This window comes from Panthera uncia, chromosome C2 (assembly GCF_023721935.1).
Source record: "Panthera uncia isolate 11264 chromosome C2, Puncia_PCG_1.0, whole genome shotgun sequence".
Taxonomy (NCBI): domain Eukaryota; kingdom Metazoa; phylum Chordata; class Mammalia; order Carnivora; family Felidae; genus Panthera; species Panthera uncia.
The window spans coordinates 119,589,725-119,613,504 of record NC_064810.1 but is presented as its reverse complement, the minus strand read 5'-3'; the positions used below and the strand labels follow the sequence as shown (position 1 = coordinate 119,613,504).

The 23,780-nt window shown below is 45.1% G+C and overlaps 1 protein-coding gene across 4 annotated transcripts in view; it reads left to right on the top strand.

The window, feature by feature from the left end:
* PXYLP1 (2-phosphoxylose phosphatase 1) overlaps nucleotides 1–23,780 on the top strand; it is a 70,633-nt gene that overhangs the window by 9,513 nt on the left and 37,340 nt on the right. For 2 of the 4 annotated variants that reach the window (XM_049629759.1, XM_049629760.1), the window contains exon 2: nucleotides 9,595–9,717. The gene's annotated coding sequence lies outside the window, so the exon portion shown is untranslated. Of the gene's footprint in view, nucleotides 1–3,882; nucleotides 4,488–9,594; nucleotides 9,718–16,638; nucleotides 16,860–23,780 lie in introns of those variants that run through there. The other 2 variants (XM_049629761.1, XM_049629763.1) reach the window with 2 other exon arrangements.

Genomic DNA, 23,780 nt, shown 5'->3' with positions numbered 1-23,780 from the left:
AATGACCCACTTATCTACTGAGTTAAAGTGTTTTGTTCCTGTTCCGTTTGTGGTAGGTTTCTGTGACACGTGTTTCTCCATCCACAGTATCTTTCTTGGTGCCCTTCTTTACTCCCTCCCTTCCTTTCTTCCCACACACACCTACTGAGCCACCTGCTGCTTCCTCAGCTCTGTGTTCGCCCAGCCCTGCAAGCAGTAGGGGGGGAAGCTGACCTGAGCCTGTGTGTTGACGCATATGATGGGAGGGCTGTGGTCGCCCAATACTGGGGGCCTCACCTAGCATTGGGGTCAGGGAAAGCTTCTAGGAGGGGCTGTCTTTTGCGCTGCATTTAAGGATGAGTAGGAGTTAACCAGGTCAAGAAGGCACTTGGGCCAAGTGAGTGGGCACAGACACTGAATTACGAGAAGGGGCATGTGGCGGTTGGGAGAGAACAGTAAGTCCAGTGCGCCAGAGTTCGGGTCCAGCACTGTGGTCATTTATTCGTTTAACAGAGAGCGGTGAACGAGGCAGATAAGGTCGCAGCCCCAAGGGAGCTCAGGGTCTGGGCTGGAAGAGGGAATGAGGCTGTAGGGGAGGGTGGGCGGGAATCCGAGGTGGGCTTGGCTGCTGTCCCAGCCACTGCCCTGAAGGGTTTGCTGTTGCAGGCTGAGCAGGATGTGGGCCCACTGACTGTGCTGTTCGCCTCTCCTGCCCCGTCCCTCTGTTTCCGATTCATTTCTGGTCCTGTGCCCGGGCATTACTCAGGCCATGGAAATAGAGGCTGGCAGGCACAAGAACACCAGCGTGTAGTCAGTGAGGAAAGTTGAAACTGTCATCACATATCAAAGTATATACGCCAGCTGGATTTTTGACGGAGCGCTTTCTCGGAGCCCCAAGGATGAGGTCCTCAAGTTGGTTTACGGTTTTTTTCCCTCTCCTTTCAACTCCTACCAATACTTCTGACTACTTGGCTCAGAATATGACCTAGCTGTGTCTGTTACCCACCCTGTGAACACATTGAAATCTAAGTGAGGTTTGCCCTTGCCGTGGGCTGGCCTGTTGGGAGAGGCCGGGTCACCTCTACGGGCCCATTGGGTACTGCTCCATGGTCCACGAGGGTGTCCCTCCAGGCAAGGACTACGTGAGCACCCCCTGAGAAGGGAACTGTTGTCACCAGCAGGCAGGTCTGCTCAATTCCCCGAGGAAATGGGGGCTGTCAGCTGCCTTCATTGTGACGAATGGCCCCAGGGTGCTTTCCTTCTTTCTCTCTACCCATCCCTGTTCGTTATGGTGGAATTGACGGTGCTAGGGAGTGGGGTGCAGAGAGGAACTTTTGTGCTAGTCTGAGCCCAGGGCTGAATGTATGGCATTGTGTTTCCAGGTAGGGAAATCTCAGTCCATAGAAGGAAACTCCACCAGCCCCATGGTGTCTACTGGGTGCCTTCTTGGTGCTAAAGGCTGTAGGGAATATATAGTAATAAAATGAGAAAAGGAGGATCGTTACTACCCGTGATGTGATTTATAAGAAGAAATATATGTTCGTTCATCCCTGTTTCTGGCGCAGACCCCCTAAACTGTGCTGGGACACAGGAAGGTGTCTTTTGTTATGTTAATGAAGTGATGGTTTTTGAAAGCCCCCAGGTAACTAAGGATGGGGACCGGTTGCTGGGAGAACCAGCCTGTGATTAGAAGGTTGGAACTTTCAGTCCCATCCCCAGACCTCCAGGGAGGGGAGAGGGGTCGGAGGTCAAATCAGTTGTCAATGGCCAACGATTTAATCAGTCATGCCTATGTAATGAAGCCTCCATAAAAACACAAAAGGACGGGTTTGAAGAATTTCCAGGGAGAGCACTTGGGGGTGCGGGAGAGAGCATGAAAACTAGGTGACCTTTCCCACATGCATATTTTTCCCTGTGCACCTCTTCCATCTGACTATTCCTGAATTCTGTCCTTTTATAGTAAACCGGTGATCTAGTAAGTAAAATGTGTCTCTGGGTTCTGTGAGCCACTCTAGCAAATTAATTGAACCAAAGAGGGAGACAGACCTCCAGTCAGAAGCACAAGGGACAACCTGGCTTTGCCATCGGCCTCTGAAGTGGTGAGGGCTGGGGGGAAGCTGAGCCCTTAACATGTGGACTCTGACGCTATCTCCAGGCGGGTAGGGTCAGAATTGAGTTGTAGGACACCCAGCTAGGGTCAGAGAACTGCTTGGTGATGTGCGGGGGAAACCCGTACATACGCTAGACTTAGGTACGGAATCCTTAGTACCCTAAGTGCAGTCCCTTCCACAACCCCAGAAAGTGGGTGATTTTATATTCCGCTAGAATATAAGCTCTGTGAGGGAAGGGATTTTGGACTACTTTGGTCACTGCTGATCCCCAGCTTCTATAACTGTGCTTGGCGTATTGCAGAGGCTCAGTAAATATTTGTTGAGTGAATAATCGAATCACCATTTACAGGTGAGGAAACCAGCTCAGAGAGGTTAAGTAACTTGCCTGAGGTACTGCAGCTGGTAAGCGGTGGAGTAAAAGGCCCGGCTCTCAGTCCCAGGGAGGCACCATGAGCTGTGACTTGGGGTCCCAGCCCCATTGCCCTTGGAATGTGGGCTCCTTCCAGGGTAGCCCTGGAGGAAGGCCTGCAGCCTGTCTGGCTGATACTCTGCCCAAATGCAGCACAAGCTTGGCAGAAGCTAGCATTTGTATGGTGACGAGCCGCAAGCCCCCAAATGTCAAAGCCGGCAAGGTTGTCTGCATTCTTGGCTGCCAGTGCCTTGCTGTAAACTCAAGGGTGAGATGTATATACAGGAGTGTATCTGTCAGCTTCTGAGTGATGTTTCTATGTTGCCGCCTTCATCCTGTCAGGCGTGTGTTCAGGAACCTTCTGTGGCTCCCTCCTCCTACAGCAGCCTAGTCTGGCCCCACTCATTCTCCACCCTGTTCACTGATGAGTGACTGCATAAAACCTGTCATCAGTCAACAGTGTAGGGAGGGGTGGATTCTGCCTCTGCATGTGTACCACTGTATACATTATTTATCCTCCTTGAAATGCCTGCTCACATCAGGCATGCCCACTAACATCCTACCTGCCCTTGTAGCTTTCGCAGTTTCTGTCTCTTCCTTAAAGCCCCATCTGACCATTTAGCACATGTCCCCTTCCCTAACCCTGTAGCCTCAGTCTATTTATATAGTGCATTTCCTAATGGAGTTCCTGGAGCCCTGGTTTCTTTGGGTATGATGGGGCTTCTGCTGAGTGGGGCGCCAGACCCCTCCCAGTAAACTATGATTTTATCTTTCTTACACATCAGGTTTCATGTTGCATTAGTTTTGAAAGCAGGTACTCTTTCAAAACCACTGGTCTCTCAATAGCTTAGGTACCTGCCTTGTGACTTCTTGTTTAACTAACATTGTTTAAAAAATAATTTAAATAGGGGCGCCTGGGTGGCTCAGTTGGTTGGGCGTCTGGCTTCGGTTCAGGTCATAATCTCACATCTCGCAAGTTCAAGCCCCGCATTGGCCTGTGTGCTGACAGCTCAGAGCCTGGAGCCTGTTTCGGATTCTGTTTCTCCCTCCCTCTCTACCCTTCCCCCACTCTCACTCTCTGTCTCTCTCTTTCTCTCTCTCCCTCCCTCTGAGAAATAAACATTTAAAAAATTGTTAATTTAAATAAATTCTACAGCTTTCTTTTTTTTCTGATTTTAAAAGTCATAAATGTTTAAGAAAATTTGGAAAATGCAAGACTATAAATGAGAAAAGAAGTCTTCCAGGATGCTACCACCTGCTTCAAGAGTTGTAAACCTGCAGTTTGTTTCAAAGCAGAGTAAAATTACTGTAGTCCCAGCCATAACCACTCCTAACACTAAGGGTCTATTTTCTCTTTCCAGGGTTTCTTTAAGAATTGTCACTTTTATTGATTTAAAAAAATAGCACTAAAGAGTATAACAGTAAAAAGTCTCACTCTTCAGCCCTGTTTCAGATGACTCAGTCCAGTTTTGTAATGTATCTTCTTTATAACGTAATTGAGCTCAAACTGTATATGCTGTATTATAGCTTGCTCCTTTGACTTAACATAACATTTTCTGTCATTACTAACCGTTTGTTATTTGTACCATAACACACTGTAAAAACAAAGCATTAAATATGTCAGTAAATATTGAAAAGTCCACAGTAGAGATAACCACTATTAACTTGGGGACTATCTCCTTCCACACCTTATTCTGTAAGTTTACATGTTTTCTTAAAATTTCCTGGTATATGTTGAGTTGTGCAAATGTTTGTTTTACCTTCAGAGACACCTATACAATAGATAAGCACTGTATCTATTATGCTGCTGAAATAGAGAACAAAGGCAAAAGAAAAAAATTAAATTTCTTTACAGTTTAGAGCCCATTGACAAGTCCTTGACACGGGCAGAGTGACCTTCCTGTAGGAGCTCAACCCCCTCGATGATGACACTTTGCTAAGGGCAAAAGGCAACCTTAGCTTAACAGTGGCCTCACCTCCAGGATCCTGTAAGTCTACGTTAACATATAAAAATTTCCTTGGAAACTTCCTTTATCTCTGCTCCCCAAGATACATGTTAGCAGTCATCCTCCAAGCACATGGCCCACAGATATGCATCTAAAGGGTCTCATGACTAGGGTTTTACTAGACAGTAGTAAAGGACCTTTTCCTAACAGCTAGCCTCTTAAGGTCCTGGAAACCTTGCTTCCAAAATTCCTTAGAGACTTATGCTATCCCTAACCCTCTCTTAATCCCAGTACAGCTCTTCCAACCCATAGGCCCTATCCCCATGCTTTACTAAAACCTCCTGTTTGCACCGAAGAGGATTCAAGAATTCTTTCTTAACCATTCACTCTGAACCCCACCATTTCCACATCACTGCCACTTGCACACTCTCTCTCATTCATTTTTCACTTGGCAGAATCTGGAGGTTTGTCCACATCCACACCTAAGCCCATCTCTTTCTCCTTTCCCGTCCCTTCCCTTCTTTTTTTAAAAGATTTTATTTTTAAGTAATCTCTATACCCAACGTGGTGCTCAAATTCACAACCCCAAGATCAAGAGTCACATGCTCTACCAACTGAGCCTGTCAGGTGCCCCCCTCTTTCTTTTTAAAGGCTAAATCCTGTTCCATTATATGAACAAACTGTAATTTTCCAACCATTTCCCTCTGGGGTACATTTCAGTTTTCAAATTTTTATATTTATTCTTACTGCTGCTTTATATACATGAATAAACATTTTTGGGGATTAGATATCCAGAATCCAAATTCCTGGGGCAAAAGGTATGTGTGTTTACTGTTTTAATGAGACCACAGTTCTTCTTCACAAATACTGTTCCACTTAACCCTCTTACTGACAGTGTGTGAAAGAATGTATCCCCCCCCCCCCCCACCCATTGGGACTAACATCCACTAGAGACGGATGATCTTTTTATTTTTTTGCCAATCTGAAGGGTGAGACATACGATGTCATTTTTAAATTTGTATTTCTTTCCATCCAGCTTTTCCAAGCATATACATACACACATTTAAAAAAAAAAATTGGGTCGTGCAGGGCATGGCTCTGTATCCTTTTTTAGTTTTTCACATTAAGTCACATTAAAATGTTCACATTTTCTGGGTCATTGCATGGTCTTCAAAAGCTCACTTGTTCAGGGGTGCTATTTCACTGAACGGTGCAGATGACCTGGAATGTTCTTTATCTTAGTTTATTTAAGTCCTTAATCTCCAGCAGCCTGGGGAATGACAAGTAATAGAAAAGAAGGGAAAGCAGAAGGAGCACCTTCTGTGGGGGATTGTGGGATCTGCCCAGGAAATGAAGCAAATTAAAATCTGAATTAGATGTTTGCTCAGGGGCTCATCCCTTAGGCATTTGGCAGGGAGGTGCCTAAAGTAAATATCACCATGAGCTCTTGTTTTATAGGGACATTGAATACTATCTGTTAAATATTAAGAAGCTTCACCTGTTTCGTGTGCTCCATTAAAAGTGCACAGCTTTGTTTGTTGTTGTTTTTGTTGTTGTTGTTTTGGATAAGGAGATTATGATGCTCCCAGAGCATCTCACATTGGCGGAAACATCCGGGAGGCAGGGTGGTGTGAGGGACATCGTGTTGAACTGTCAAGTCTGAAGAGTTGGCTTCAGATTCCGGCTCTTCCCCCGACAGCTGTGTGTAAACCTGAAGAAGACACTCAGACCAGTTCCCGGGGGTCTGTGTGGTGTGAATGACCACGGTGTGAGTGGCTTTGGACAGCCTGATGGAGGGTAGGCTAGTAGTTAGAGGCCAATTCTAGCTCAGTATTATTGAGAACAATAAAAATGAGCACCGTCTAATAGCAGGATGGTATCATAAAAAATAAATATATGGTCTTTGCCCCCAAGTTCGGGGCACACAGCTCCTGGAACACGGAATCTCCAGAGTGCTAAGAGTATCTTTTAGGTGCTAATGACTGCTGGTCTGGGGGTCAGGAGAGGGGGTTAGATAAGCTTCTGGATGGGAGCTGGTTGCCTGAAAGGCCAAAGCACCATTAGAGGTTTGGACTTTAAGCCCCACCAATGGCCTATGATTTAGTCCGTCATAGATGAAAGGAGACCTCTATAAAAACCTCTAAACAGCGGGGATTTAGAGAGCTTCCGGGTTGGCAGCACATCCGCATGCTAGGAGGGCAGCATGCCTGGAGAGAGCATGGAAGCCCTGCGCCCTGGCCCCACACCTTGCCCTGTGCATTCCTTCCATTTGGCTGTTCCTGAGTTGTATCCTTTATATAATAAATCTATGGTGACAGCAAGTAAAATGTTCTCCAGTTTTGTGAGCTGTTGTAGCAAATTATTGAACCTGAAAGGGGGAGGGGTTGTGGGAGGCCCCACCTCTGACTTTGTAACTAGATTAGACAAAAGTGGGTAATTTGGGGACCCTGTGCTTGTAACTGGCATCTGAAGTCGGGGCAGTCTTTGGAACTGAGTCCTTCAACCTGTGGAGTCTGACACTAATTTGGGGTAGTCGGTGTCAGAATTGAATTGTAGGACACCCAGCTGGTGTCCGCAGAGTTGGAGAATTGGTTGGTGTGGGGAAAAAAAAAAAAAAACAACAACAACGTTTGGTGTCAGAAGTATTGTGAGTCAAAACAGCTGAGCTGTATATGTTACCAGTCTCCAGAAATGTTCTGACACACAGTCAGCCAGGTCTGTGCTAGGCTTTGTCCACCAGAGGCACGCTTGTGAACAGACAGACCCTATCGCTGCCGTAGGGTGGTTTGTAGTGAGTCCCAGGAGACAGCCAGTCAGCTTTTCAGTGTAGTTGTTTGATTATGTACTAATAGTCCCGGAGAGTGTCCTGAAGGAGAGATACAGAATGACTTGAGAGTGTCAGACAGGACCCTGATCTAGACAGGGGAGTTCAAGGGCAGCTTCCCTGAGAAAATGATCTTTGAGCTGGGGTCCGAAGGCTGATGGTGAGTTAGCTATGTGGGAAAGGTGGAAGGGCAGAGGAGAGATAGCAGCCTGCTGGGTGGGGAAAGGCAGAAAGGATGGATTGCCGGTGACTGTAGTGAGCCTCTCCTCTGCACATTCATCTGTCCATTCAGCCATCCAGCAGACATTGATTGATTACCTGGGCCAGGTACTGTTTTTGGTACTGAGGACAGAAGAGTAGGGAGCAAGACAAAGTCTCTGGCCTCATCACTACTGCTGCATAAGAAATCATCCCCAAATTTGGTGACTTAAAACAGCCATCATTTCACTGTTATCCTCATGGTCTGGAGGTGGACAGGGCCAGCTTGTGTTTCTCACGCGGGTCTCTCACAGTTATGCAGGCAGTGGGTGGTCTAGAATCATCCAGATATTCCCTGACTCACATGTCTGATGCCTGGGCTGGGAACCCTCAGTGGCTGCCTGGGTGTCCCTGTCTCCGGGTGGGCTCTCACATGGTCGCTTCAGGCCTCTAAAGCAAATGGTCCAAGAGAGAGCAAGCCAGATAGAATCTCATGGACTTTCCTGACCTGGTCTTAGAGGTCACACAGCATCATTTCTGTCCCATTCTATTCACTAAGGTAGTCCTGAAGCCTGATCAGGGGAGCTAGAACTCCCTCTTGATGGGAGATGTGACAGAAAACTTGTAGATGTGCTCCAGAACCACCACACCCTCACCTTCTGCTCCTCCTAGCTTCTTATCCTTGGCTTTAAACCTACCCACCTGCCTCAGCTCACCAGCGTCCTCCAGAGAAGGCAGTCTTATGGCCTGCATCCTGGCTCCAGCATGCCCCTTGGGGGTCCCACCTTCTTCCCCTGCCCCAAATAGCTCCAGAAAGGAGAGTTTTCTTCATCTCCTTTCTTGGTGGGGGATGGGGTGGGGGGTGGTTGGTGCCTTTTGTGGACTCGAACCCCAGGCATCTACCCAGCTGACCCACCTCCTAATTGGGTCATCAGAGGACATGCATGGACACAGGCACCAAATCCCCAAGGAGCAAGGCTGTTTTGTGGGGCTCAGAGATGGCCAGGATGACTGGTAGTCGTACCAGTGAGCCCGGACTGACAGTGAGCCTTGTAGGCCTTGGGCAGGGTTTGATCAGCATCCTAAGAGTATTATGGGAAACTGCTAAATGGCCAGAGTTTTGTTGACCACCTTCCAGGAGGATTATAGAAGACAGTCCTATGATCTCACTTACACCCGGAATCTTAAAAAAAAATGAGGTCATAGATATAGACAATAGATTAATGGTTGCCAGGTGGGGGTGGGGCTGGACAAAATGGGTGAAGGAGGTCCAGAGGTACAAAATTCCAGTTATAAAATAATTAAGTCATGGCGACGTAATGTACAGCATGGTGACTATAGTTAGTAATACTATATTGTGTATTCGAAAGTTGCTAAGAGTAGATCTTAAAAGTTCTCGTATAAGAACAAAATTGAACTATGTATGGTGATGAATATTAACTATGGTGAGGAATGTTAACTAGGCTTATTGTGGTGATCATTTTGCAAAACATACAAATATTAAATCATTATGTTGTGCATCTGAAACTAATATAATGCTATATGTAAATTATACCTCAGTGAAAAGAAGACAGACCTCTGGGAAGACAAGATTTTGCATTATGTCTTTAAGTTAATGTTAGAATTATTTATTACAAAGGACTTTCAGTATGTTCCTAGTTTCAGAAAAGGAAGCATAGATCTCCATCCTGATTAAACGAGTTATAATAACACCAATGATATGGCAGTCTGTGGTCAGTTATCATAAGGTAGGTGGGCAGAGCCAATCTTCCGTAGCCAACAGAGTTCACAACACTGTCAGCTGAACAGAGTTTACAGCAAACATAACTACCATTATGATGTCCTGTAACACCCAACAAATAGTGCAACAGTTAACAATCAATAGTGCCCAAGTAATAAAACAGCAAACCTTGGAAGATGACTATTAAAACAAATCTCTAAATGTTACAGGATAGGTCTTTGCTCTCTTTAGCAGACATACTCAGAAACTCAATGTAGAAACTTATTTTAATGATGATAATACAGAATAAGTATTGGTTCATTTAGCTTACGTTTGTGGAAACTGATACGTAAACAGAAGTCATCTATTTATTTGTTTGTTTGTTTGTTTGTTTGTTTATTTTATAGAACCCCTAGTGATTTACAGGTAAGTATGGCCTGCTCTGGAAAACTTGAAAGGACCTACCATCCTCCGAATGACATCTTTGTTGCAAGACCTCTACTTGTCTCAGCTTCAAGTTAGGTTTCAAGGTAAGTACCATATTCCAGATGACAGAGTGGTTTTAAGATGTAAATGACCAGGTCTCTCCCGAAAATGTTGCTTGATGATAAGTTTATGGGGCTAACCCCAACCTTCACATTTATTTTTTTTTTCTTTTTCCAACCTGCACATTTAAAAATTCCTAGAAAACTCTTGCTTTGAGAGAAAAAAAAAAAAAGATTTTATTGGTATATTTTCAGATGGTAGCAGACCAAAAATGGAAAGGAATTAACCATTATTGAGCTATTATTGATAGGGTTTTGGAGTGGCGGTAGGGTCCGGAGCGTATGGCCAAGAAAGAAGTATTAAGATGTCTTTGGCTCAAAAAGGTGATTTTATTAAAGCATGGGGATGGGACCTGTGGGCAGGAAGAGCTGCCCCAGGACTGTGAAGAGAGACTGAGGTGGTAAAGTTAAAGGAAGTTTCCAAAGGGACCTTGATATGGTAAAGAAGATTCATGGATACTGGAGGCCTAGCTATTGTCAAGCGAAGGTTGTTTTTCCCCCTAGCAAAGTATTAACATGAAGACAGTAGGGAGTTCCTGGAGAAATGTCATACTCTGCCAGCCTCAAGTATTTGTCAGTGGGCTGCAGGTTATAAGGAAATTTAATTTTATCTGCCATTTCCTTCTGCCTTTGTTTCCCACATCATTATGGTGTTTTATGTATATTGGTTTAATCTTATTCAAAAGCCTATATATACAGATAAGTATTAGTGTTAAGCTACTGTAACGAATTCCCAAAGTTCAGTGGCTTAACACAATAGATTATTTTTCCTTTATAAAAACAGTCCAGTTTGGCTCCAAGATGGCGGTATTAAGGATGGGGGTTCATGAAAGTGGTGGGACCTCTGCTCCACCCAGAAATTTGGGGACCCAGGCTAGCGGAATCCCCGCCTTCTATAATATGTTGTTCCTAAGTGTTTTTTCCTCTTTTCTTTGGATTACTTTATTTTTTTCTTTAATACTGCACATTTCTGTTTATTCAGTATCAAGTCCTATCCTATCTTCTTTCCTTTCCAGTTGTATTGAGATATGATTGACATATAACATCGTATTAAGGTGTACAACATAATGATTTGATATATGTATATATGTATGTGAAATGATCACCACAAGTTTGGTTAACATCCATCTCCTCAACTATTTATAAGTTTTTTTCTTGTGATGAGAACTTTAAAGGTTTACTCTTTCTGGGGTACCTAGGTGGCTTAGCCATTTGAGCGTCTGACTCTTGATTTCGGCTCAGGTCATGATCTCAGGGTCGTGGGATTGAACCCCGCATGGGGCTCCCCACTGAGCATGGAGTCTGTTTAAGATTCTCTCTCCCTCTCCCTCTGTGCCTCTTCCTCACTTGTGCAAACTTGCGCTCTCTCTCAAATAAATAAAAATGAAAAAAAAACAAACAAGAAAAAAGATTTACTCTTTCAGCAACTTTCAGGTATACAATAGAATATTGTTAATTATAGTCACCATGCTATCCATTACATCCCCAGGACTTATATATCTTGTAATCAAGAGTTTGGACCTTTTGTTCACCTTCACCCATTTCCCCTACCCCATCCCCTGCCTCTGATAACCACCAAACTGTTCTGTTTCTATGAGTTTGGTTTTTTTTAGATTCCACATATAAGTGAAAACATAATGCTTTTAAGGTCCAGCCATGTTGTTGCATATGATAGGATTTCCTTCTTTTTTTGATGACTGAATAATACGCCATTATCTTTTGCACATTTTCTTTATCTGTCAATGGACACTTAAGTTGTTGCCACGTCTTAGCTATTGTAAAAAATGCTGCTATGAACGTGGGGTACAGATATCTCTTCAAGATGCTGATTTGGTTCCTTCAGGTATATACCCAGAAGTGGGATTGTTAGATCATATGGTAGTTCTATTTTTAATTTTTGGAGACACCGCTATACATTTTTCTCCAGTGGCTGTGCCAATTTACATTCCCACCAATGGTGCACAATAGTTCCCTTTTCTCCACATCCTTGCCAGCACTTAGTATCTCTTGTAAAATAGCCATTGTTTTGGTAATAGCCATTCCAACAGGTGCAAAGTGATATCTCATTGTGGTTTTGAATTGTATTTTGTATTTCTCTGTAGATTAGTAATGTGGAGCATCTTTTCATGTACCTGTTGGCCATTTGTACATCTTCCTTGGAGAAATGTTCATTCAATTCCTCTGCACATTGGTTTAATTATTTTTTTGCTATCAAGTTGTATGAGTTCTTTATATATTTTGGATATTGATCCTTTATCTGATACATGATTAGCAAATATTTTCTCCCATTCCATAGGTTGCCTTTTCATTTTGTTGACTATTTCTTCTGCTCTGCAGAAGCTTCTTAGTTTGATGTAGTCCCACTTGGTTATTTTTGCTTTTGTTGTCTTTGCTTTTAGTGTCAAATCCAAAAAGTTATTGCCAAGACTGGTGTCAAGGAGCTTACCCCCTGTGTTTTCTTCTAGGAGTTTTATGGTTTCAGGTCTTACATTTAAGTATTTAATCCATTTTGACTTGATTTTTGTGGATAGTATAAGATAGGGGGTTCCATTTCCTTCTTTTCCATGTGGCTGTCCAGTTTTTCCAACACCATTTATTGGAGACACTGCCCTTTCTCCATTGTATATTCTTGGTTCCTTTGTCATAAGTTAATGGACTATATATGCATGGGTTTATTTCTGGTATCTCTATTCTGTTCCATTGGTCTCTGTGTCTGTTTTTATGCTAATACCATACTGTTTTGATTACTGTAGTTTTTGATATAGTTTAATGTCAGGAAGTGTGATCCTTCCAGCTTTGTTCTTCTTTCTCAAGAGTGCTTTATTTGGTTGTTTTGTTTGTTTTTTGTGGTTACATACAAATTTTAGGGTTGTATTTCCTATTTTTGTGAAAAATGTTATTGAACTTTGACTCTGTACATTGCTTTGAATAGTATGGCTATTTGAACAGTATTCATTCAGCTGATCATCACAGAACATCTTTCCGTTTATTTGTGTCTTCTTTAGATTTTTCCATCAGTGTCTTAGTTTGCAGTATACAGGTCTTTCATCTTGCTAGTTAAATTTATTCCTAGGTATTTTATTCTTTTTGATGCAATTATAAACAGGGTTGTTTTCTTAATTTCTCTCTCTGAGAATTTGTTGTTAGTGTATAGAAATGCAACTAATTTTTGTATATTGATTTTGTGTCCTGCAACTTTACTGAATTCACTTCTTAGCTTTGACAGCTTTTTGGTGGACTCTTTAGGTTGTGTGTGTGTGTGTGTGTGTGTGTGTATATATATATATATATATATATATATATATATCCTGCAAATAGACTCCGTATTATTTCTTGCTTGCATCCTAATTTGGACGTCTTTTATTTCATCTTCTTACCTAATTGCTCTGTGAAGGGCTTCCAGTACTATGTTGAATAAAAGTGTGAGAGTGGGTGTCCTTTTCTTGTTCCTGATCTTAGAGGAAAAGCTCTCAGCTTTTCACTATTGTGTATGATGAGTACCATTGACTTTGAGGTTTATGTTTAATTACACCTTTAACCTAAGCCAAATCAAAGTTTTGGAGCTTATAACAGCGTTAGTCTCTACTCCATTGGAAGGGAGCTTGGACCAGATAGCAATTCAGCTTTCTTCCCGAGCTAAATGCCTGTGATTCTGTGTGACAGTGTTCTTAGCTCTGTTATTGTAGAGTTTGTAAGTGCAAAGGAGCTCCCTAAAAAAGGTTGAGAGCTTATTTTGGGATATGGACCAGAGAATCCTTGGGTCTCAGGTACATGAAGGGCTCCTAGAGGTCACTCACATCAGCCCCCCTCCCCCCCACACACAGCATTGCCAGCAGGTGGCTGCCCACACTTGACCCCCTCCTTGAGCAGGAGGGCTCATTCTGTACTGATACTGATGCTGCCAAACCCCCTCTGGACTGTCAGCAGTTTTCTAAAACATATTTCAAGGGCATGGAGTTCCTGCCCTCGGCAATGGCAGTGATTGTCTACGAGGGACCTGGCACTCCATGCCTCATCATGATCAAGTCACGGAATGAGCCGGCAGTGAGCCCAGGGTTTAGTCAAAGCTCTGTCAGTAAGCGTGCTTCTAGCCTGAAAAAAAGCCCTCCTTGGGCAAAACCCCTTGATCTGTGGCATGCATCAGTGCTCTCACTCACGCGTCTGTCCAGAACAAAATCCTGTTTCTGTGTAGTATTGTTAACACAGACAACACAGCTTTCAGAAAGCAGAAGTGGCCTTGGCAACCTCCATTTCCAGGTGTGCCTGATTCACGTTGCACAGCTGTGATTCTCAGGCCCTTGTAAGCTCTTTTTATTTTCTGCCTGTGAAATTTGGCTTTCACCACGCAAACCTTCATTGTAGGCTTGTATTTCTAGTTTTTCAGCCTTGCCTATTTAATGTTCTGTGCTTCCCTTGACATTTTAACAAACTTTTAATTGACACAGTTTGCTTGCAAAATAAAAAAGAATCAGCTAGCTGTATTTTTAACGTGGCTTTGTGATGAGTAAATCATGCCAACTGCATGTTCTCCCTTTTTTTGTTGAGGTACTTATAGTTGCCCTTGACATTCTAACGTAAGAATATGCCAATTTCAGATGTCGCTACTTCTGCAACTTGAGGAGAAGCAAAGCAGTGAAGTTGGATGGAACACAGGCTTCTCCTACAATGTCAGAAAGAGATCACTGGGGAGTACATAAGATTGAAAATCCTGGCTTGATGAATTAGTTATTTCAATCTGTTCTGGTCCCGAGAAATGATCAGGCACCTTGACAAGTTTATCCTTTTAGAGCTGGAAAAAAACCTCAAAGGAGAGAGTGGCAGGAACATGTAGTTCAGAAATGGTGGAGGGGGTGGGGGGCGGAAGCCTTTAATATTTCAAGGATTAAAAACACTAACTCTGCAGATGATCTGCCTCAAATCCTTTCTGGGAAGAAATGGTAGGTAGATAATTCATGTTGTATATTTGAACACATGTAAAATAGGGAATAAAAGGTCTTGATGCTGGAACAGGCACCACAGTCAGCAGGCTGAGGGATGCCGCTCTGCCATGTGTCACTGCCGAATTGCACCTGAGCAAGCCAGCGCTGATGTTTCTTAAACATCTAATTATGACTGTATGTGCTTTGATTGCTAGATCTGAAAAGTGCCAGTACTGTCATTATTTTTTAGAATAATTGTGTGTATTGTCAAATCTTCTCCAACGGTGGGTTTTTGCAGACAACCCCTTGCTCCCTCGTTCCTAACAGAACTCTGATTCTGTGCCTGCCTCCACCCTCTCCCTTCCTCTGTGGGCCTCTAGCAGGAGGTGAATCCCAGGTGTTTTCACTTACTTGCTGTGGCCCATTGCTGGAGCCCGTGATGGGTTTTTGCATGGGCTCCTGACACTATTCTTCAATGAGACATTAGGAGAAATCCACTGGGGGGTTTCTGGGAAAGCTTTCCTTGCTTCTAGTAGAAATGTGCAAGATTGTCCCTTCTGCCTCTTCAGATTGCCAAGTGTGGTGGTGATGGCTGTGAGTGTGGCCACCATCTCAAAACCCCTGGAGGAAGTCATCCTAGGGACAGGACAAAGACAGAGGATGGCATAGAGTCCAGACAGGGACAGGTTCTGGCTTCCTGATGATGCTTTTGGGGTTGCTGAATTAACTAACCTTGGAGCTGCTATTCCTCAACTATGTTTCATTATGTGAGAATATGGATGAGTCCCTTTGCATTAGCTAGCCTTTTTTTCTTACCTGCAGCCAAGCCATCTTCAAAGATGCATAAGCAGTTTTTTTTAAGCTTTTTTTTAAGTTTATTTATTTATTTTGAGAGAGAGAGAGCAAGCGAGGGAGGGGCAGAGAGAAAGGGAGAGGGAGAATCCCAAGTAGGCTTTGCACTGTCAGTGCAGAGTCCGACATGGGGCTCAATCTCTCAAACTGTGAGAGCATGACCTGAGCTGAAATCAGGAGTATGACACTTAACCAGCTGAGTTACCCAGGTGCCCCCAAAGATGCATAATTTAAGATAAAATAAAAAATAAAACTCAAAAAGAACAAAGGTTATCATAGCCATGATTCATTTATATCATATCTAAGAGTGACATTCTTAAAGTTTATTTACTTATTTTGAGAGAGAAAGAGAAAGAGCAGGGAAGGGGCAGAAAGAGAGAGGGAGAGAGAGAATTCTAAGGAGGCTCCATGCGGCTAGCATAGAGCCCAATGTGGGGCTCAAACCCACAAACCGTGAGTGAGATCATGTAAGAGTGACATTCTTAAATATGTGATGAGCTTTTTCTGTCTAATGCAATTTGTTATGAATGTGTGTGTGCGTGTTCATCATTACCTACAGAAGGAGCCCCCAAGAAGAGGACCAATGTCATTTAGTGCTGGTGGCAAGTTCTAGTTAGGATATTGGCTTGGCTGCTTTAACAGAGGTGAAACAACAGTGATTTTAGAAGGTTGTGAGATTATTTATTCTCTCCCAAAGCAGTTTGGGCTGACAGGCAGTCAGGGAAATGGGTAGCCTGCCCAATGAGGTCATCCAGGGTTCTTCTGTGTTATCCACTAGGATGTTATCTCCATGCGCATCAAGAAAGCTGGCTTACCACCCCACCAGTGATTCAGAGCATGGGCAATGGTGGAAGAAGGAAGGTCAGAATGAGATAGGACCGATAGCCTCCTTTTGACCCAGAATTGCACGTAATACTTGTAAGCATAAGTCATTGGCCAAGTTGATCATATGACAACAGCTAGTTGCAAGGGATTCTGGGAAATAGTATCCCTAGCTGAATGGCCATGTATCCAGCTAAAATGTAGAGGATTCCATTAGTAAGAAAAAAGAGCAAATAGACACCTGAGAACAGTTAGAAGTGTCTGCCACATAGTGTGTCCTCTACAGTGGAGAGGGAGAGCGTAATGAGGACAAAGCGCTGGGTGTCACTCTCTGTGAAGTAAGGATTTGAGTCACAGGTCCAGTCTCCCTAAGCAGCCTGGAGCCGTGTGCCGGTCCTGACCTGGCCTCTCTTCTGGTCAACCAAGGGACTTGAATCAGTGATGTTTAAAACCTCTTCAAGCTCTGACCTTCTATGGCATGGTCCTGCAGGCATTCTAGTTATAGAGCTGGGGCAGAGACAAAGTGGAAGTAGAGTGAGTACTTCATATGTGGGTGGCAGGTATTAAAACCATACAAGAAGTCACTGCTAACTTATTGAGCACTTATCAGGAGCCAGGTACTGTGCTGGGTCCCTTACACCTGTTAACCTCGTTAGCCCTGACACAACCTGTGAGCTGGAGCCTATGGTTGTTTCCATTTCATAGATGGGGAAACTGTGGCTCGGTAAGGGTGTGAGAAAGGCTCTAGACCTAGCCAACCGATCCCTGAGCCCCCATGCTTAACTACATGTTGTGGGAAGGGCTGGGACATGAGGTGGGATTTGTGGGGTGTGACCAGATCATAGTGAACCCTGCAAGTAGGGTTAAAGAGGCTTGGGCCTGATGCTACCCTTCATCAGGGCCAGGCTTGGGATTGATCTGCAGCATTGATTGGCGTCCCCACCGTTACCCCATAGCCAGGGGATGGCTGTTGCCACGTGCATCACATCTGGGCATGATCTCTCACTACCCCAGGGTAAAAGACAGGCTGTTCTTTAGGAGGAGAGTACCTGGTAAGAGATGATCCCCAGGAGGGTCAGCTTTGGGTCAGAGTGCAGGATGAGGCACACCACTTGCCTAACAGGCATCCTTTAAGGTGTTTGCCCCTGTGAGTCGAGCTGAGCCTGTGGCCTGCTCCTGTCCTGTATTCCCAAAGGCGGCCGGTGCCAGGAAGGCACAGAACCTGGCCCTAGAAAGTGAGAGCGGTCCGTGAAATTGGCCTGTCCTTTAAGCTGGCACTGATTAGTGGCGTGGATTCTGGGATCATGCTCCTCCTGCTCCGGCCTGGAAATTAGTGGCTTTGTGCCCAGAGGGAGTTCCAGAGAGGGAGTGGGCATCAGTGCATGTATTGTCTTGGTGGTGGGACTCCTTGGGGTCATCAGATAGGCTGGTCTGGGTAGGGGGAGTGAGACCCTTGCAGCCCACCTGCCTGTGGGTGCCAGCCAGAGGTGAGGACTCCCTGGCCCGGCCCCATGGGGCCTCTGGGCAGCCAGATTTCCTTGGGCATAGCAGCCTCACTCAAGGTGCAGCTGTTGGGTGGTGCCTGGACTAACCCACCTCCCTTCTCTGGCTCTTGACACTCAGTACAAACAGTGCAAACCTTCCCGTTGCCCCCCAGCAGCCAGTACAGTTTTACTTAGTGCTTTTTCTTTGGTTCATTCTGTTTCCTCAAATGCAATTATAAACACACCAGCTCCAATCTGTTTTTCAAGACTGAGCCCTAGGGGCGCCTGGGTGGCTCAGTCAGTTCAGCATCCGACTTCAGCTTAGGTCATGATCTCATGGTTCGTGAGTTCGGGCCCCACGTTCGGCTCTGTGCTGACAGCTCAGAGCCTGGAACCTGCTTCAGATTCTGTGTCTCCCTCTCTCTCTGCTCACCCCACCCCCCCCCCCCCCGCCCCGTGCATGCACGCTCTCTCTCTCTCCCCCTTTCTCTCCCTCCCTCTCTCTCTCTCTCTCTCTCTCTCTCTCTCTCAAGAATAAACATTTTAAGAAAATAAAAAAAAAGACTGAGCTCTGGCTGAGCCTCTTCCAGAAATCCTATCCGCTCCCTTTAGGTCTACGTGGTTCTCCTCCTCTCTCCACTCCCACTTCCCCCTGATGGCACCGGTTTCATATGGTGTAATGGTCTTTTTACTCATTGGTCCACTGACCAGTCTGTGAGCTTCCTTCCTTTCTTTTTTTTTTTTTAACTTTTAATTTCAAACATACACAAAAGCAGAGAGGATCATATAGTACATCCTCAAGAATCCCTTACCCAGCTCCAAGAGTTGTCAGCATGTTGCCAATCTTGATTTATTAAGTCCTCCTCAACCTGCTCCCACCCTGAATATTTTAAAGCAGTTCCTAGGTCTTGTATCATTTTTCCATATATACTTCTGGACCTTTTAGCTGTGAGCTTCAGGATGACAGTACTGTGTCCTGTATCCTGTGTCCTGTGTCCACAGCACTGTGGATGATGCCTGACACATATTGGCTCTTGAGAAATAATGTTGTTTTGAGTCGACTAATTGGGTGAATGAATTGGCTTCAGCCCCTAGAACTGAGCATGCATTCTGGATGCTGGAATTTGAATAACAGAATGTGAATAGCTGCTAGGAGCCCACAGCTTCCTTGGTGCCTGTCCTGCTGCCTGGGGTTTCCAGGAGTTTCTGAAATCTGTCTGTTATTTATGAGACTTTAAGGTTGGTTTATTCTTAGTCAAGCATCTTTGATTTTGCAATGAAACTCTACTTTGAGGTGACATGGGGTAGAGAGGACTATTAAGATGTAGCTTTTACCTTTGCTTGGTTCATATTTAGTTCACAATTATAGCCTTGGGGTTTGATTTTTTTTTTAATTATAATACCATATTTACTTGGGCCAAAGTGATTAAGACCAAAAAAACAAAGTATAGAATACATCTAAAGCATTTTCTTTAATAACATCTTTCTATTCCTGGTAGTGGTATTTTAACTACGCAAATAAGAGATAATTGAATACACATTTTTCTTTCAAGCAGTTGTGGTCATGTTTAAAACCCTGAATTCTGTACACTTTGAAGGGAACCCTGAGACCAGAGTCACTAGATGTGGCATTTCTCACTCTTACGAGGTAGAAAATCAGGCCAGGGTTTGGGTTTTTGGAAATCTCTGGTGGTAGAATGGTAGTTTGTAAAAACGCCTTTGACATGTTCCTTTTTACTTTTAAATTCAGAAACAGTATTTACCACAATATAATGGGAAGTGCCTATTGACTAGTCCTTTTTTCAAAATTATATTCTAAAATATTTTCTTTCACCATTCAAATCTGTTGTAAAGTTAAATTAAAGTTGGCTGGGTTTTCTGTTTGCTTTATTTTTTGCTGTTTCATCAGGAATTCAGAGTAATAATTCTGTTTCTGGATTTAAGATATTTTTACCATGTGGTTTTAGCGCAGGGAATAAGGCTGTGCCCAGTAGACAGCTGATGACTATGTAACTTATATGAAACATAAAACAGTTGTTTCTACAGAAGTATTTATAGGAGTTGGATTTGGTCACCATGCCATATTGAGTCTAGAGTGTCTTTTCCTTGGAAGGTAGGGGGTGGGACTTGAGGATGTCTGAGGACAAGGAGATGTGGATGCCGTGCTGAAGTAGGTCATGAGCCAGCATCTCATCCTGCTGCTGTAGAAGTGAATCTTCCCATGCACTTTATTTTCTGGGCTGTGAGTGAGCAGGCTGTGAGGTTTCTGCCATGGACCCAGAGACCTGGCTTTCACTTGGCATGACTTGGACAAGTCTGATGGAGTGTCTGGGGGAGCCACAGTATACCCCAGGAGTGTGCGTGCACACAGCCCCCACGGAAGGAATACGCAGGAACATGCCTGGAGGGAACCACGGATTGTGTGACTCCCTGAGCGGCTGTGTGAGCCTCCTCCCTGCAGATAGAAAAGAGAATGGGTTCTCTGGAGAATGGGCCAGAGCTCAGGCCACAGAGACAGAGCCCATTGGCTGGTAATCTTCATCTTCTTAGGATGGGGCCCAACAGAAGCTGACATAGATGTTCCAGGCTGGAAAACCTGTGGTGGGGGGCGGGGGGACACCACAGATGAGTCAGCTTGAGGGAAGGCTTGTCATGGTGGAGGAGTCAGGAACGGGGCTGCAGACGTGGCCGACTGCTCTGATGGCTGGGGCTGGTGAGTAGGGAAGTGGCCAGTGGCCAGTGGCCAGGATTTGGAAGAGGAACCACAGCACGGGGCAGAAACAGCAGGTCAGGGGAAAAGGCAAGTCTTTGTGTTTAGATAATGATGCAAGGATTCCTCCAAAGCTGGGCAGTCAAACACAGCATGTGCCTACTGCTGCTGCTGTGTGTATGTTTGCTCCTCACTGCCTTCCCGCTCTTACCCTTATTCCCAATCTTATTAACATCGGGATCCTCGACTCGGAGAAACAAAGTTAGTTGTCAAAGAGACACACAGAAGGTAAGCGGCAGAGGAGGGAATTGACCCAGATCTGCAGGTCATTGGAGCCTCCTTTTTGCCTCTCCATCATGACTCCTCTCAACTGAGGAAGTGTCCTCCCTGAAGGCAACTTTTCTCTGAACCATGCGCTCGGGGGCCCACATGGCACCTGCACATGGGTACACCCACACCCACCCACACACACACACACACACACACACACACACACACACACATTGGGGTCCTAGCTCTAGCTGCAAACACATTTGTCTTCAAATCCATGTGAATTTTAGATACCATGTTTCTGTAACCATTTTAAAAAATGAAGAAAGGGGTGCCTGGGCGACTTAGTTAAGCGTCCCAACATCGGCTCAGGTCATGGTCTTCTACCCACGTGGGGCTCTGTGCTGACAGCTCAGGGCCTGGAGCTCATTTCGGATTCTGGGTCTCCCTCTCTCTCTGCCCCTCCTCTGCTTGCTCTCTCTCTCTCTCTCTCTCTCTCTCTCAAAAATAAATATTTTAAAAAACCTAATAAAAATTGAGAACAAAGCATGACCTTCCTCTCCAAGTTTTCTAGGAAAATAAGCCCCAGAAGAAGGCATGTGTTCTTCCTGGGGCTGGATGTTGCCACCCCTTCCCTCCAGGCTGTGTGCACAACCCCCCGGGGCGGTGATCACACCAGGCCTGTCCCCAGCACAAGTGGAAGTAATGAGACTCTGACCACATCCCTGGCATTTGCATTTGGTGGTGGTGCCATAGGAGAGTCAGAGAGGGAGGGTGCAGAAATCCTGAGAGCATTCGGGGGGAAAGCGAGGGTATTCCCAGATTGAGGCCCGTGTCATCAAATGGAAAAGCTACAGATATGTAGAGAATGTCAGTAGCCTAAAAACTAGAAGCAGTCAGGCAGTTACACAATCCCTGCCATCTGGTTAACGCGACACATCCTCAGTATTTTAAATCTGGAACTAAATATAGACCTTTCTGAAAAAGCACGCAGCATATTGAGGAATGTAGGCAAGTGGAGCTTTGCGTGTGCTTCCTGCAGATGACGATATGGAGCTCTAGAGCCTGGCTTAGAAATCCCTAGGAAAGACGCAAGGCATTTCTTCTTTGTCGTATCAATTAGCTTTCGTTTTGTATCAAGTCCCAAAACGGAGTGGCTTAAAACAGCAACCATTAAATTTGCTTTTGATCTGTGGGTTGGCCATGCAGTCTTTAGTCTGTGCTGACTTTCTTCGTATCCATCTGCTGGTGGCATGGCCAGGCTGGCCTTGCTCACATGTGTGGTGATGGGCAGGCTGGTTGTTTGAAGAGAACCTCAGCGGGGACCCCTTGCTTTGGTTCCATGTGGTCTCTCACGGCCTCCAGGAAGACAGCTGGTAGCCGGGTGTCTTTCCATGGTGGCCACAGTGTTCCAGGAGCAGCAAAGGAGGACAGGCCCCAGTGCATAAGTACTTCTCAAGCCTCTTCTTATAGCTGTTACTGTTGTCTCCACTGGCTGAAGTAAATACCTTGTCCAAGCCTAGAGTCCATGTGGGAGGAAACGACACAGGCCATGGATACAGAAAAGCGTGAACAAATTGGGGACTATCACTACTACAGATCCACCATGCTCTAAGCCTGAGATTTAACTCCTTTGGTAGTGGTTGTTTCCACCTAATACCCACCAGAAGACAGCTCTGAACAGTATCGTGGTTCATCCTCATGTAAAAAAGGCAGTGTCAGGTAAAACCGTAGGTGGAGTACTGGTGGCCTCACCTGCCAGAAAGTGTGGTGGAAAATCCGCTGAGAGGCTGGAAGCAGCAAGTAGTTGAAGGGCCAGACCTGGCCCAGCACAAGAAGAAAGACCCTCGCCTCCCATACCCAAATGCAGAGCAACCAAGTGGCAGGTCTGGTCTCTGAGGTACTGAAGCAAGACGTACCCCCAGGCTCAGAAGTCAGAGGTGGGTGATTTCCCAGAGCAGCAAGGTTGTTTCCCAGGCTCAGAGTGAGAGAGAGGCCGAAGTCAGCATTTGAGCAGGAGCTACAGAAGGAGGGATGTGGACGGGAACGGGTGAATGTTGAGTACTCGGAGTACTCGCGTACGTGGAGGAACCAACGAAACAGGTGAGGGAACTATTCCTGTTACCTAGGAGGAGGGAAGAAGTGGCAAAGTGAACTGAGAGAAAGATGAGATAGTAATGCTAATAACAACCATTGTCCTTTGAATGTCTGTCACATACCGGGGATTGTGCGTAGTCTTTCCTGAGGGAATTAGTCCTGAGTCACAGATGAGGAAACTGAGTCCTAGAGAGGTTAAAGAACTGGCCTATGTCACTAAGATGAGTGTTCTGGCCCAGGTGTGTCTGACTCCCCAGGGCTGTGCCTGTCTTTCAGCACCATGCTGCTGGTGGGGTGCACAAGAAAGAACATCTTTAGGGGGACCTCAGTGGCTCAGTCGGTTGGGCATCTGACTCTTGATTTCAGCTCAGGTTATGATCTCACAGTTCATGGGTTCACGCCCTGCATCAGGCTCTGCACTGATAGCACAGAGCCTGCTTGGGGTTCTCTCTCTCTCTCTCTCTCTCTCTCTCTCTCTCTCTGCACCGCCCCCCCCCCAACAAACAAACAAACTTAAGAAGATATAAAGAACATTTTTAGGCAGCAAGGACCGTAGAGCCCTCTTAACAGTAGAGCTCAGAAACACCCCAAAGGCCATCTCCCAGGCAGGAACACTGGAAGATGTTCATGTAAAGGAAAAGATGGTGGCCTCAGAAGGTGTCATGGTAACAGAAGGGGGAGGAGGGCATAAAGAAAAGCTCCAGCGTATTTATTGTCAGGGGTACAGAGATACCCCACAGAAGACATTTGCTCCGAACTTCCTCCTCATTTTGTGGTCTAATCTCCACCCACACACCCCACTCACCTTCCCCAATCAGAAGGATCACCTTATAAGAAGGTCATTGATAAAATGGAATAAATTGAATCAGGAATGACTGAGGTAAGGAGAGGGCT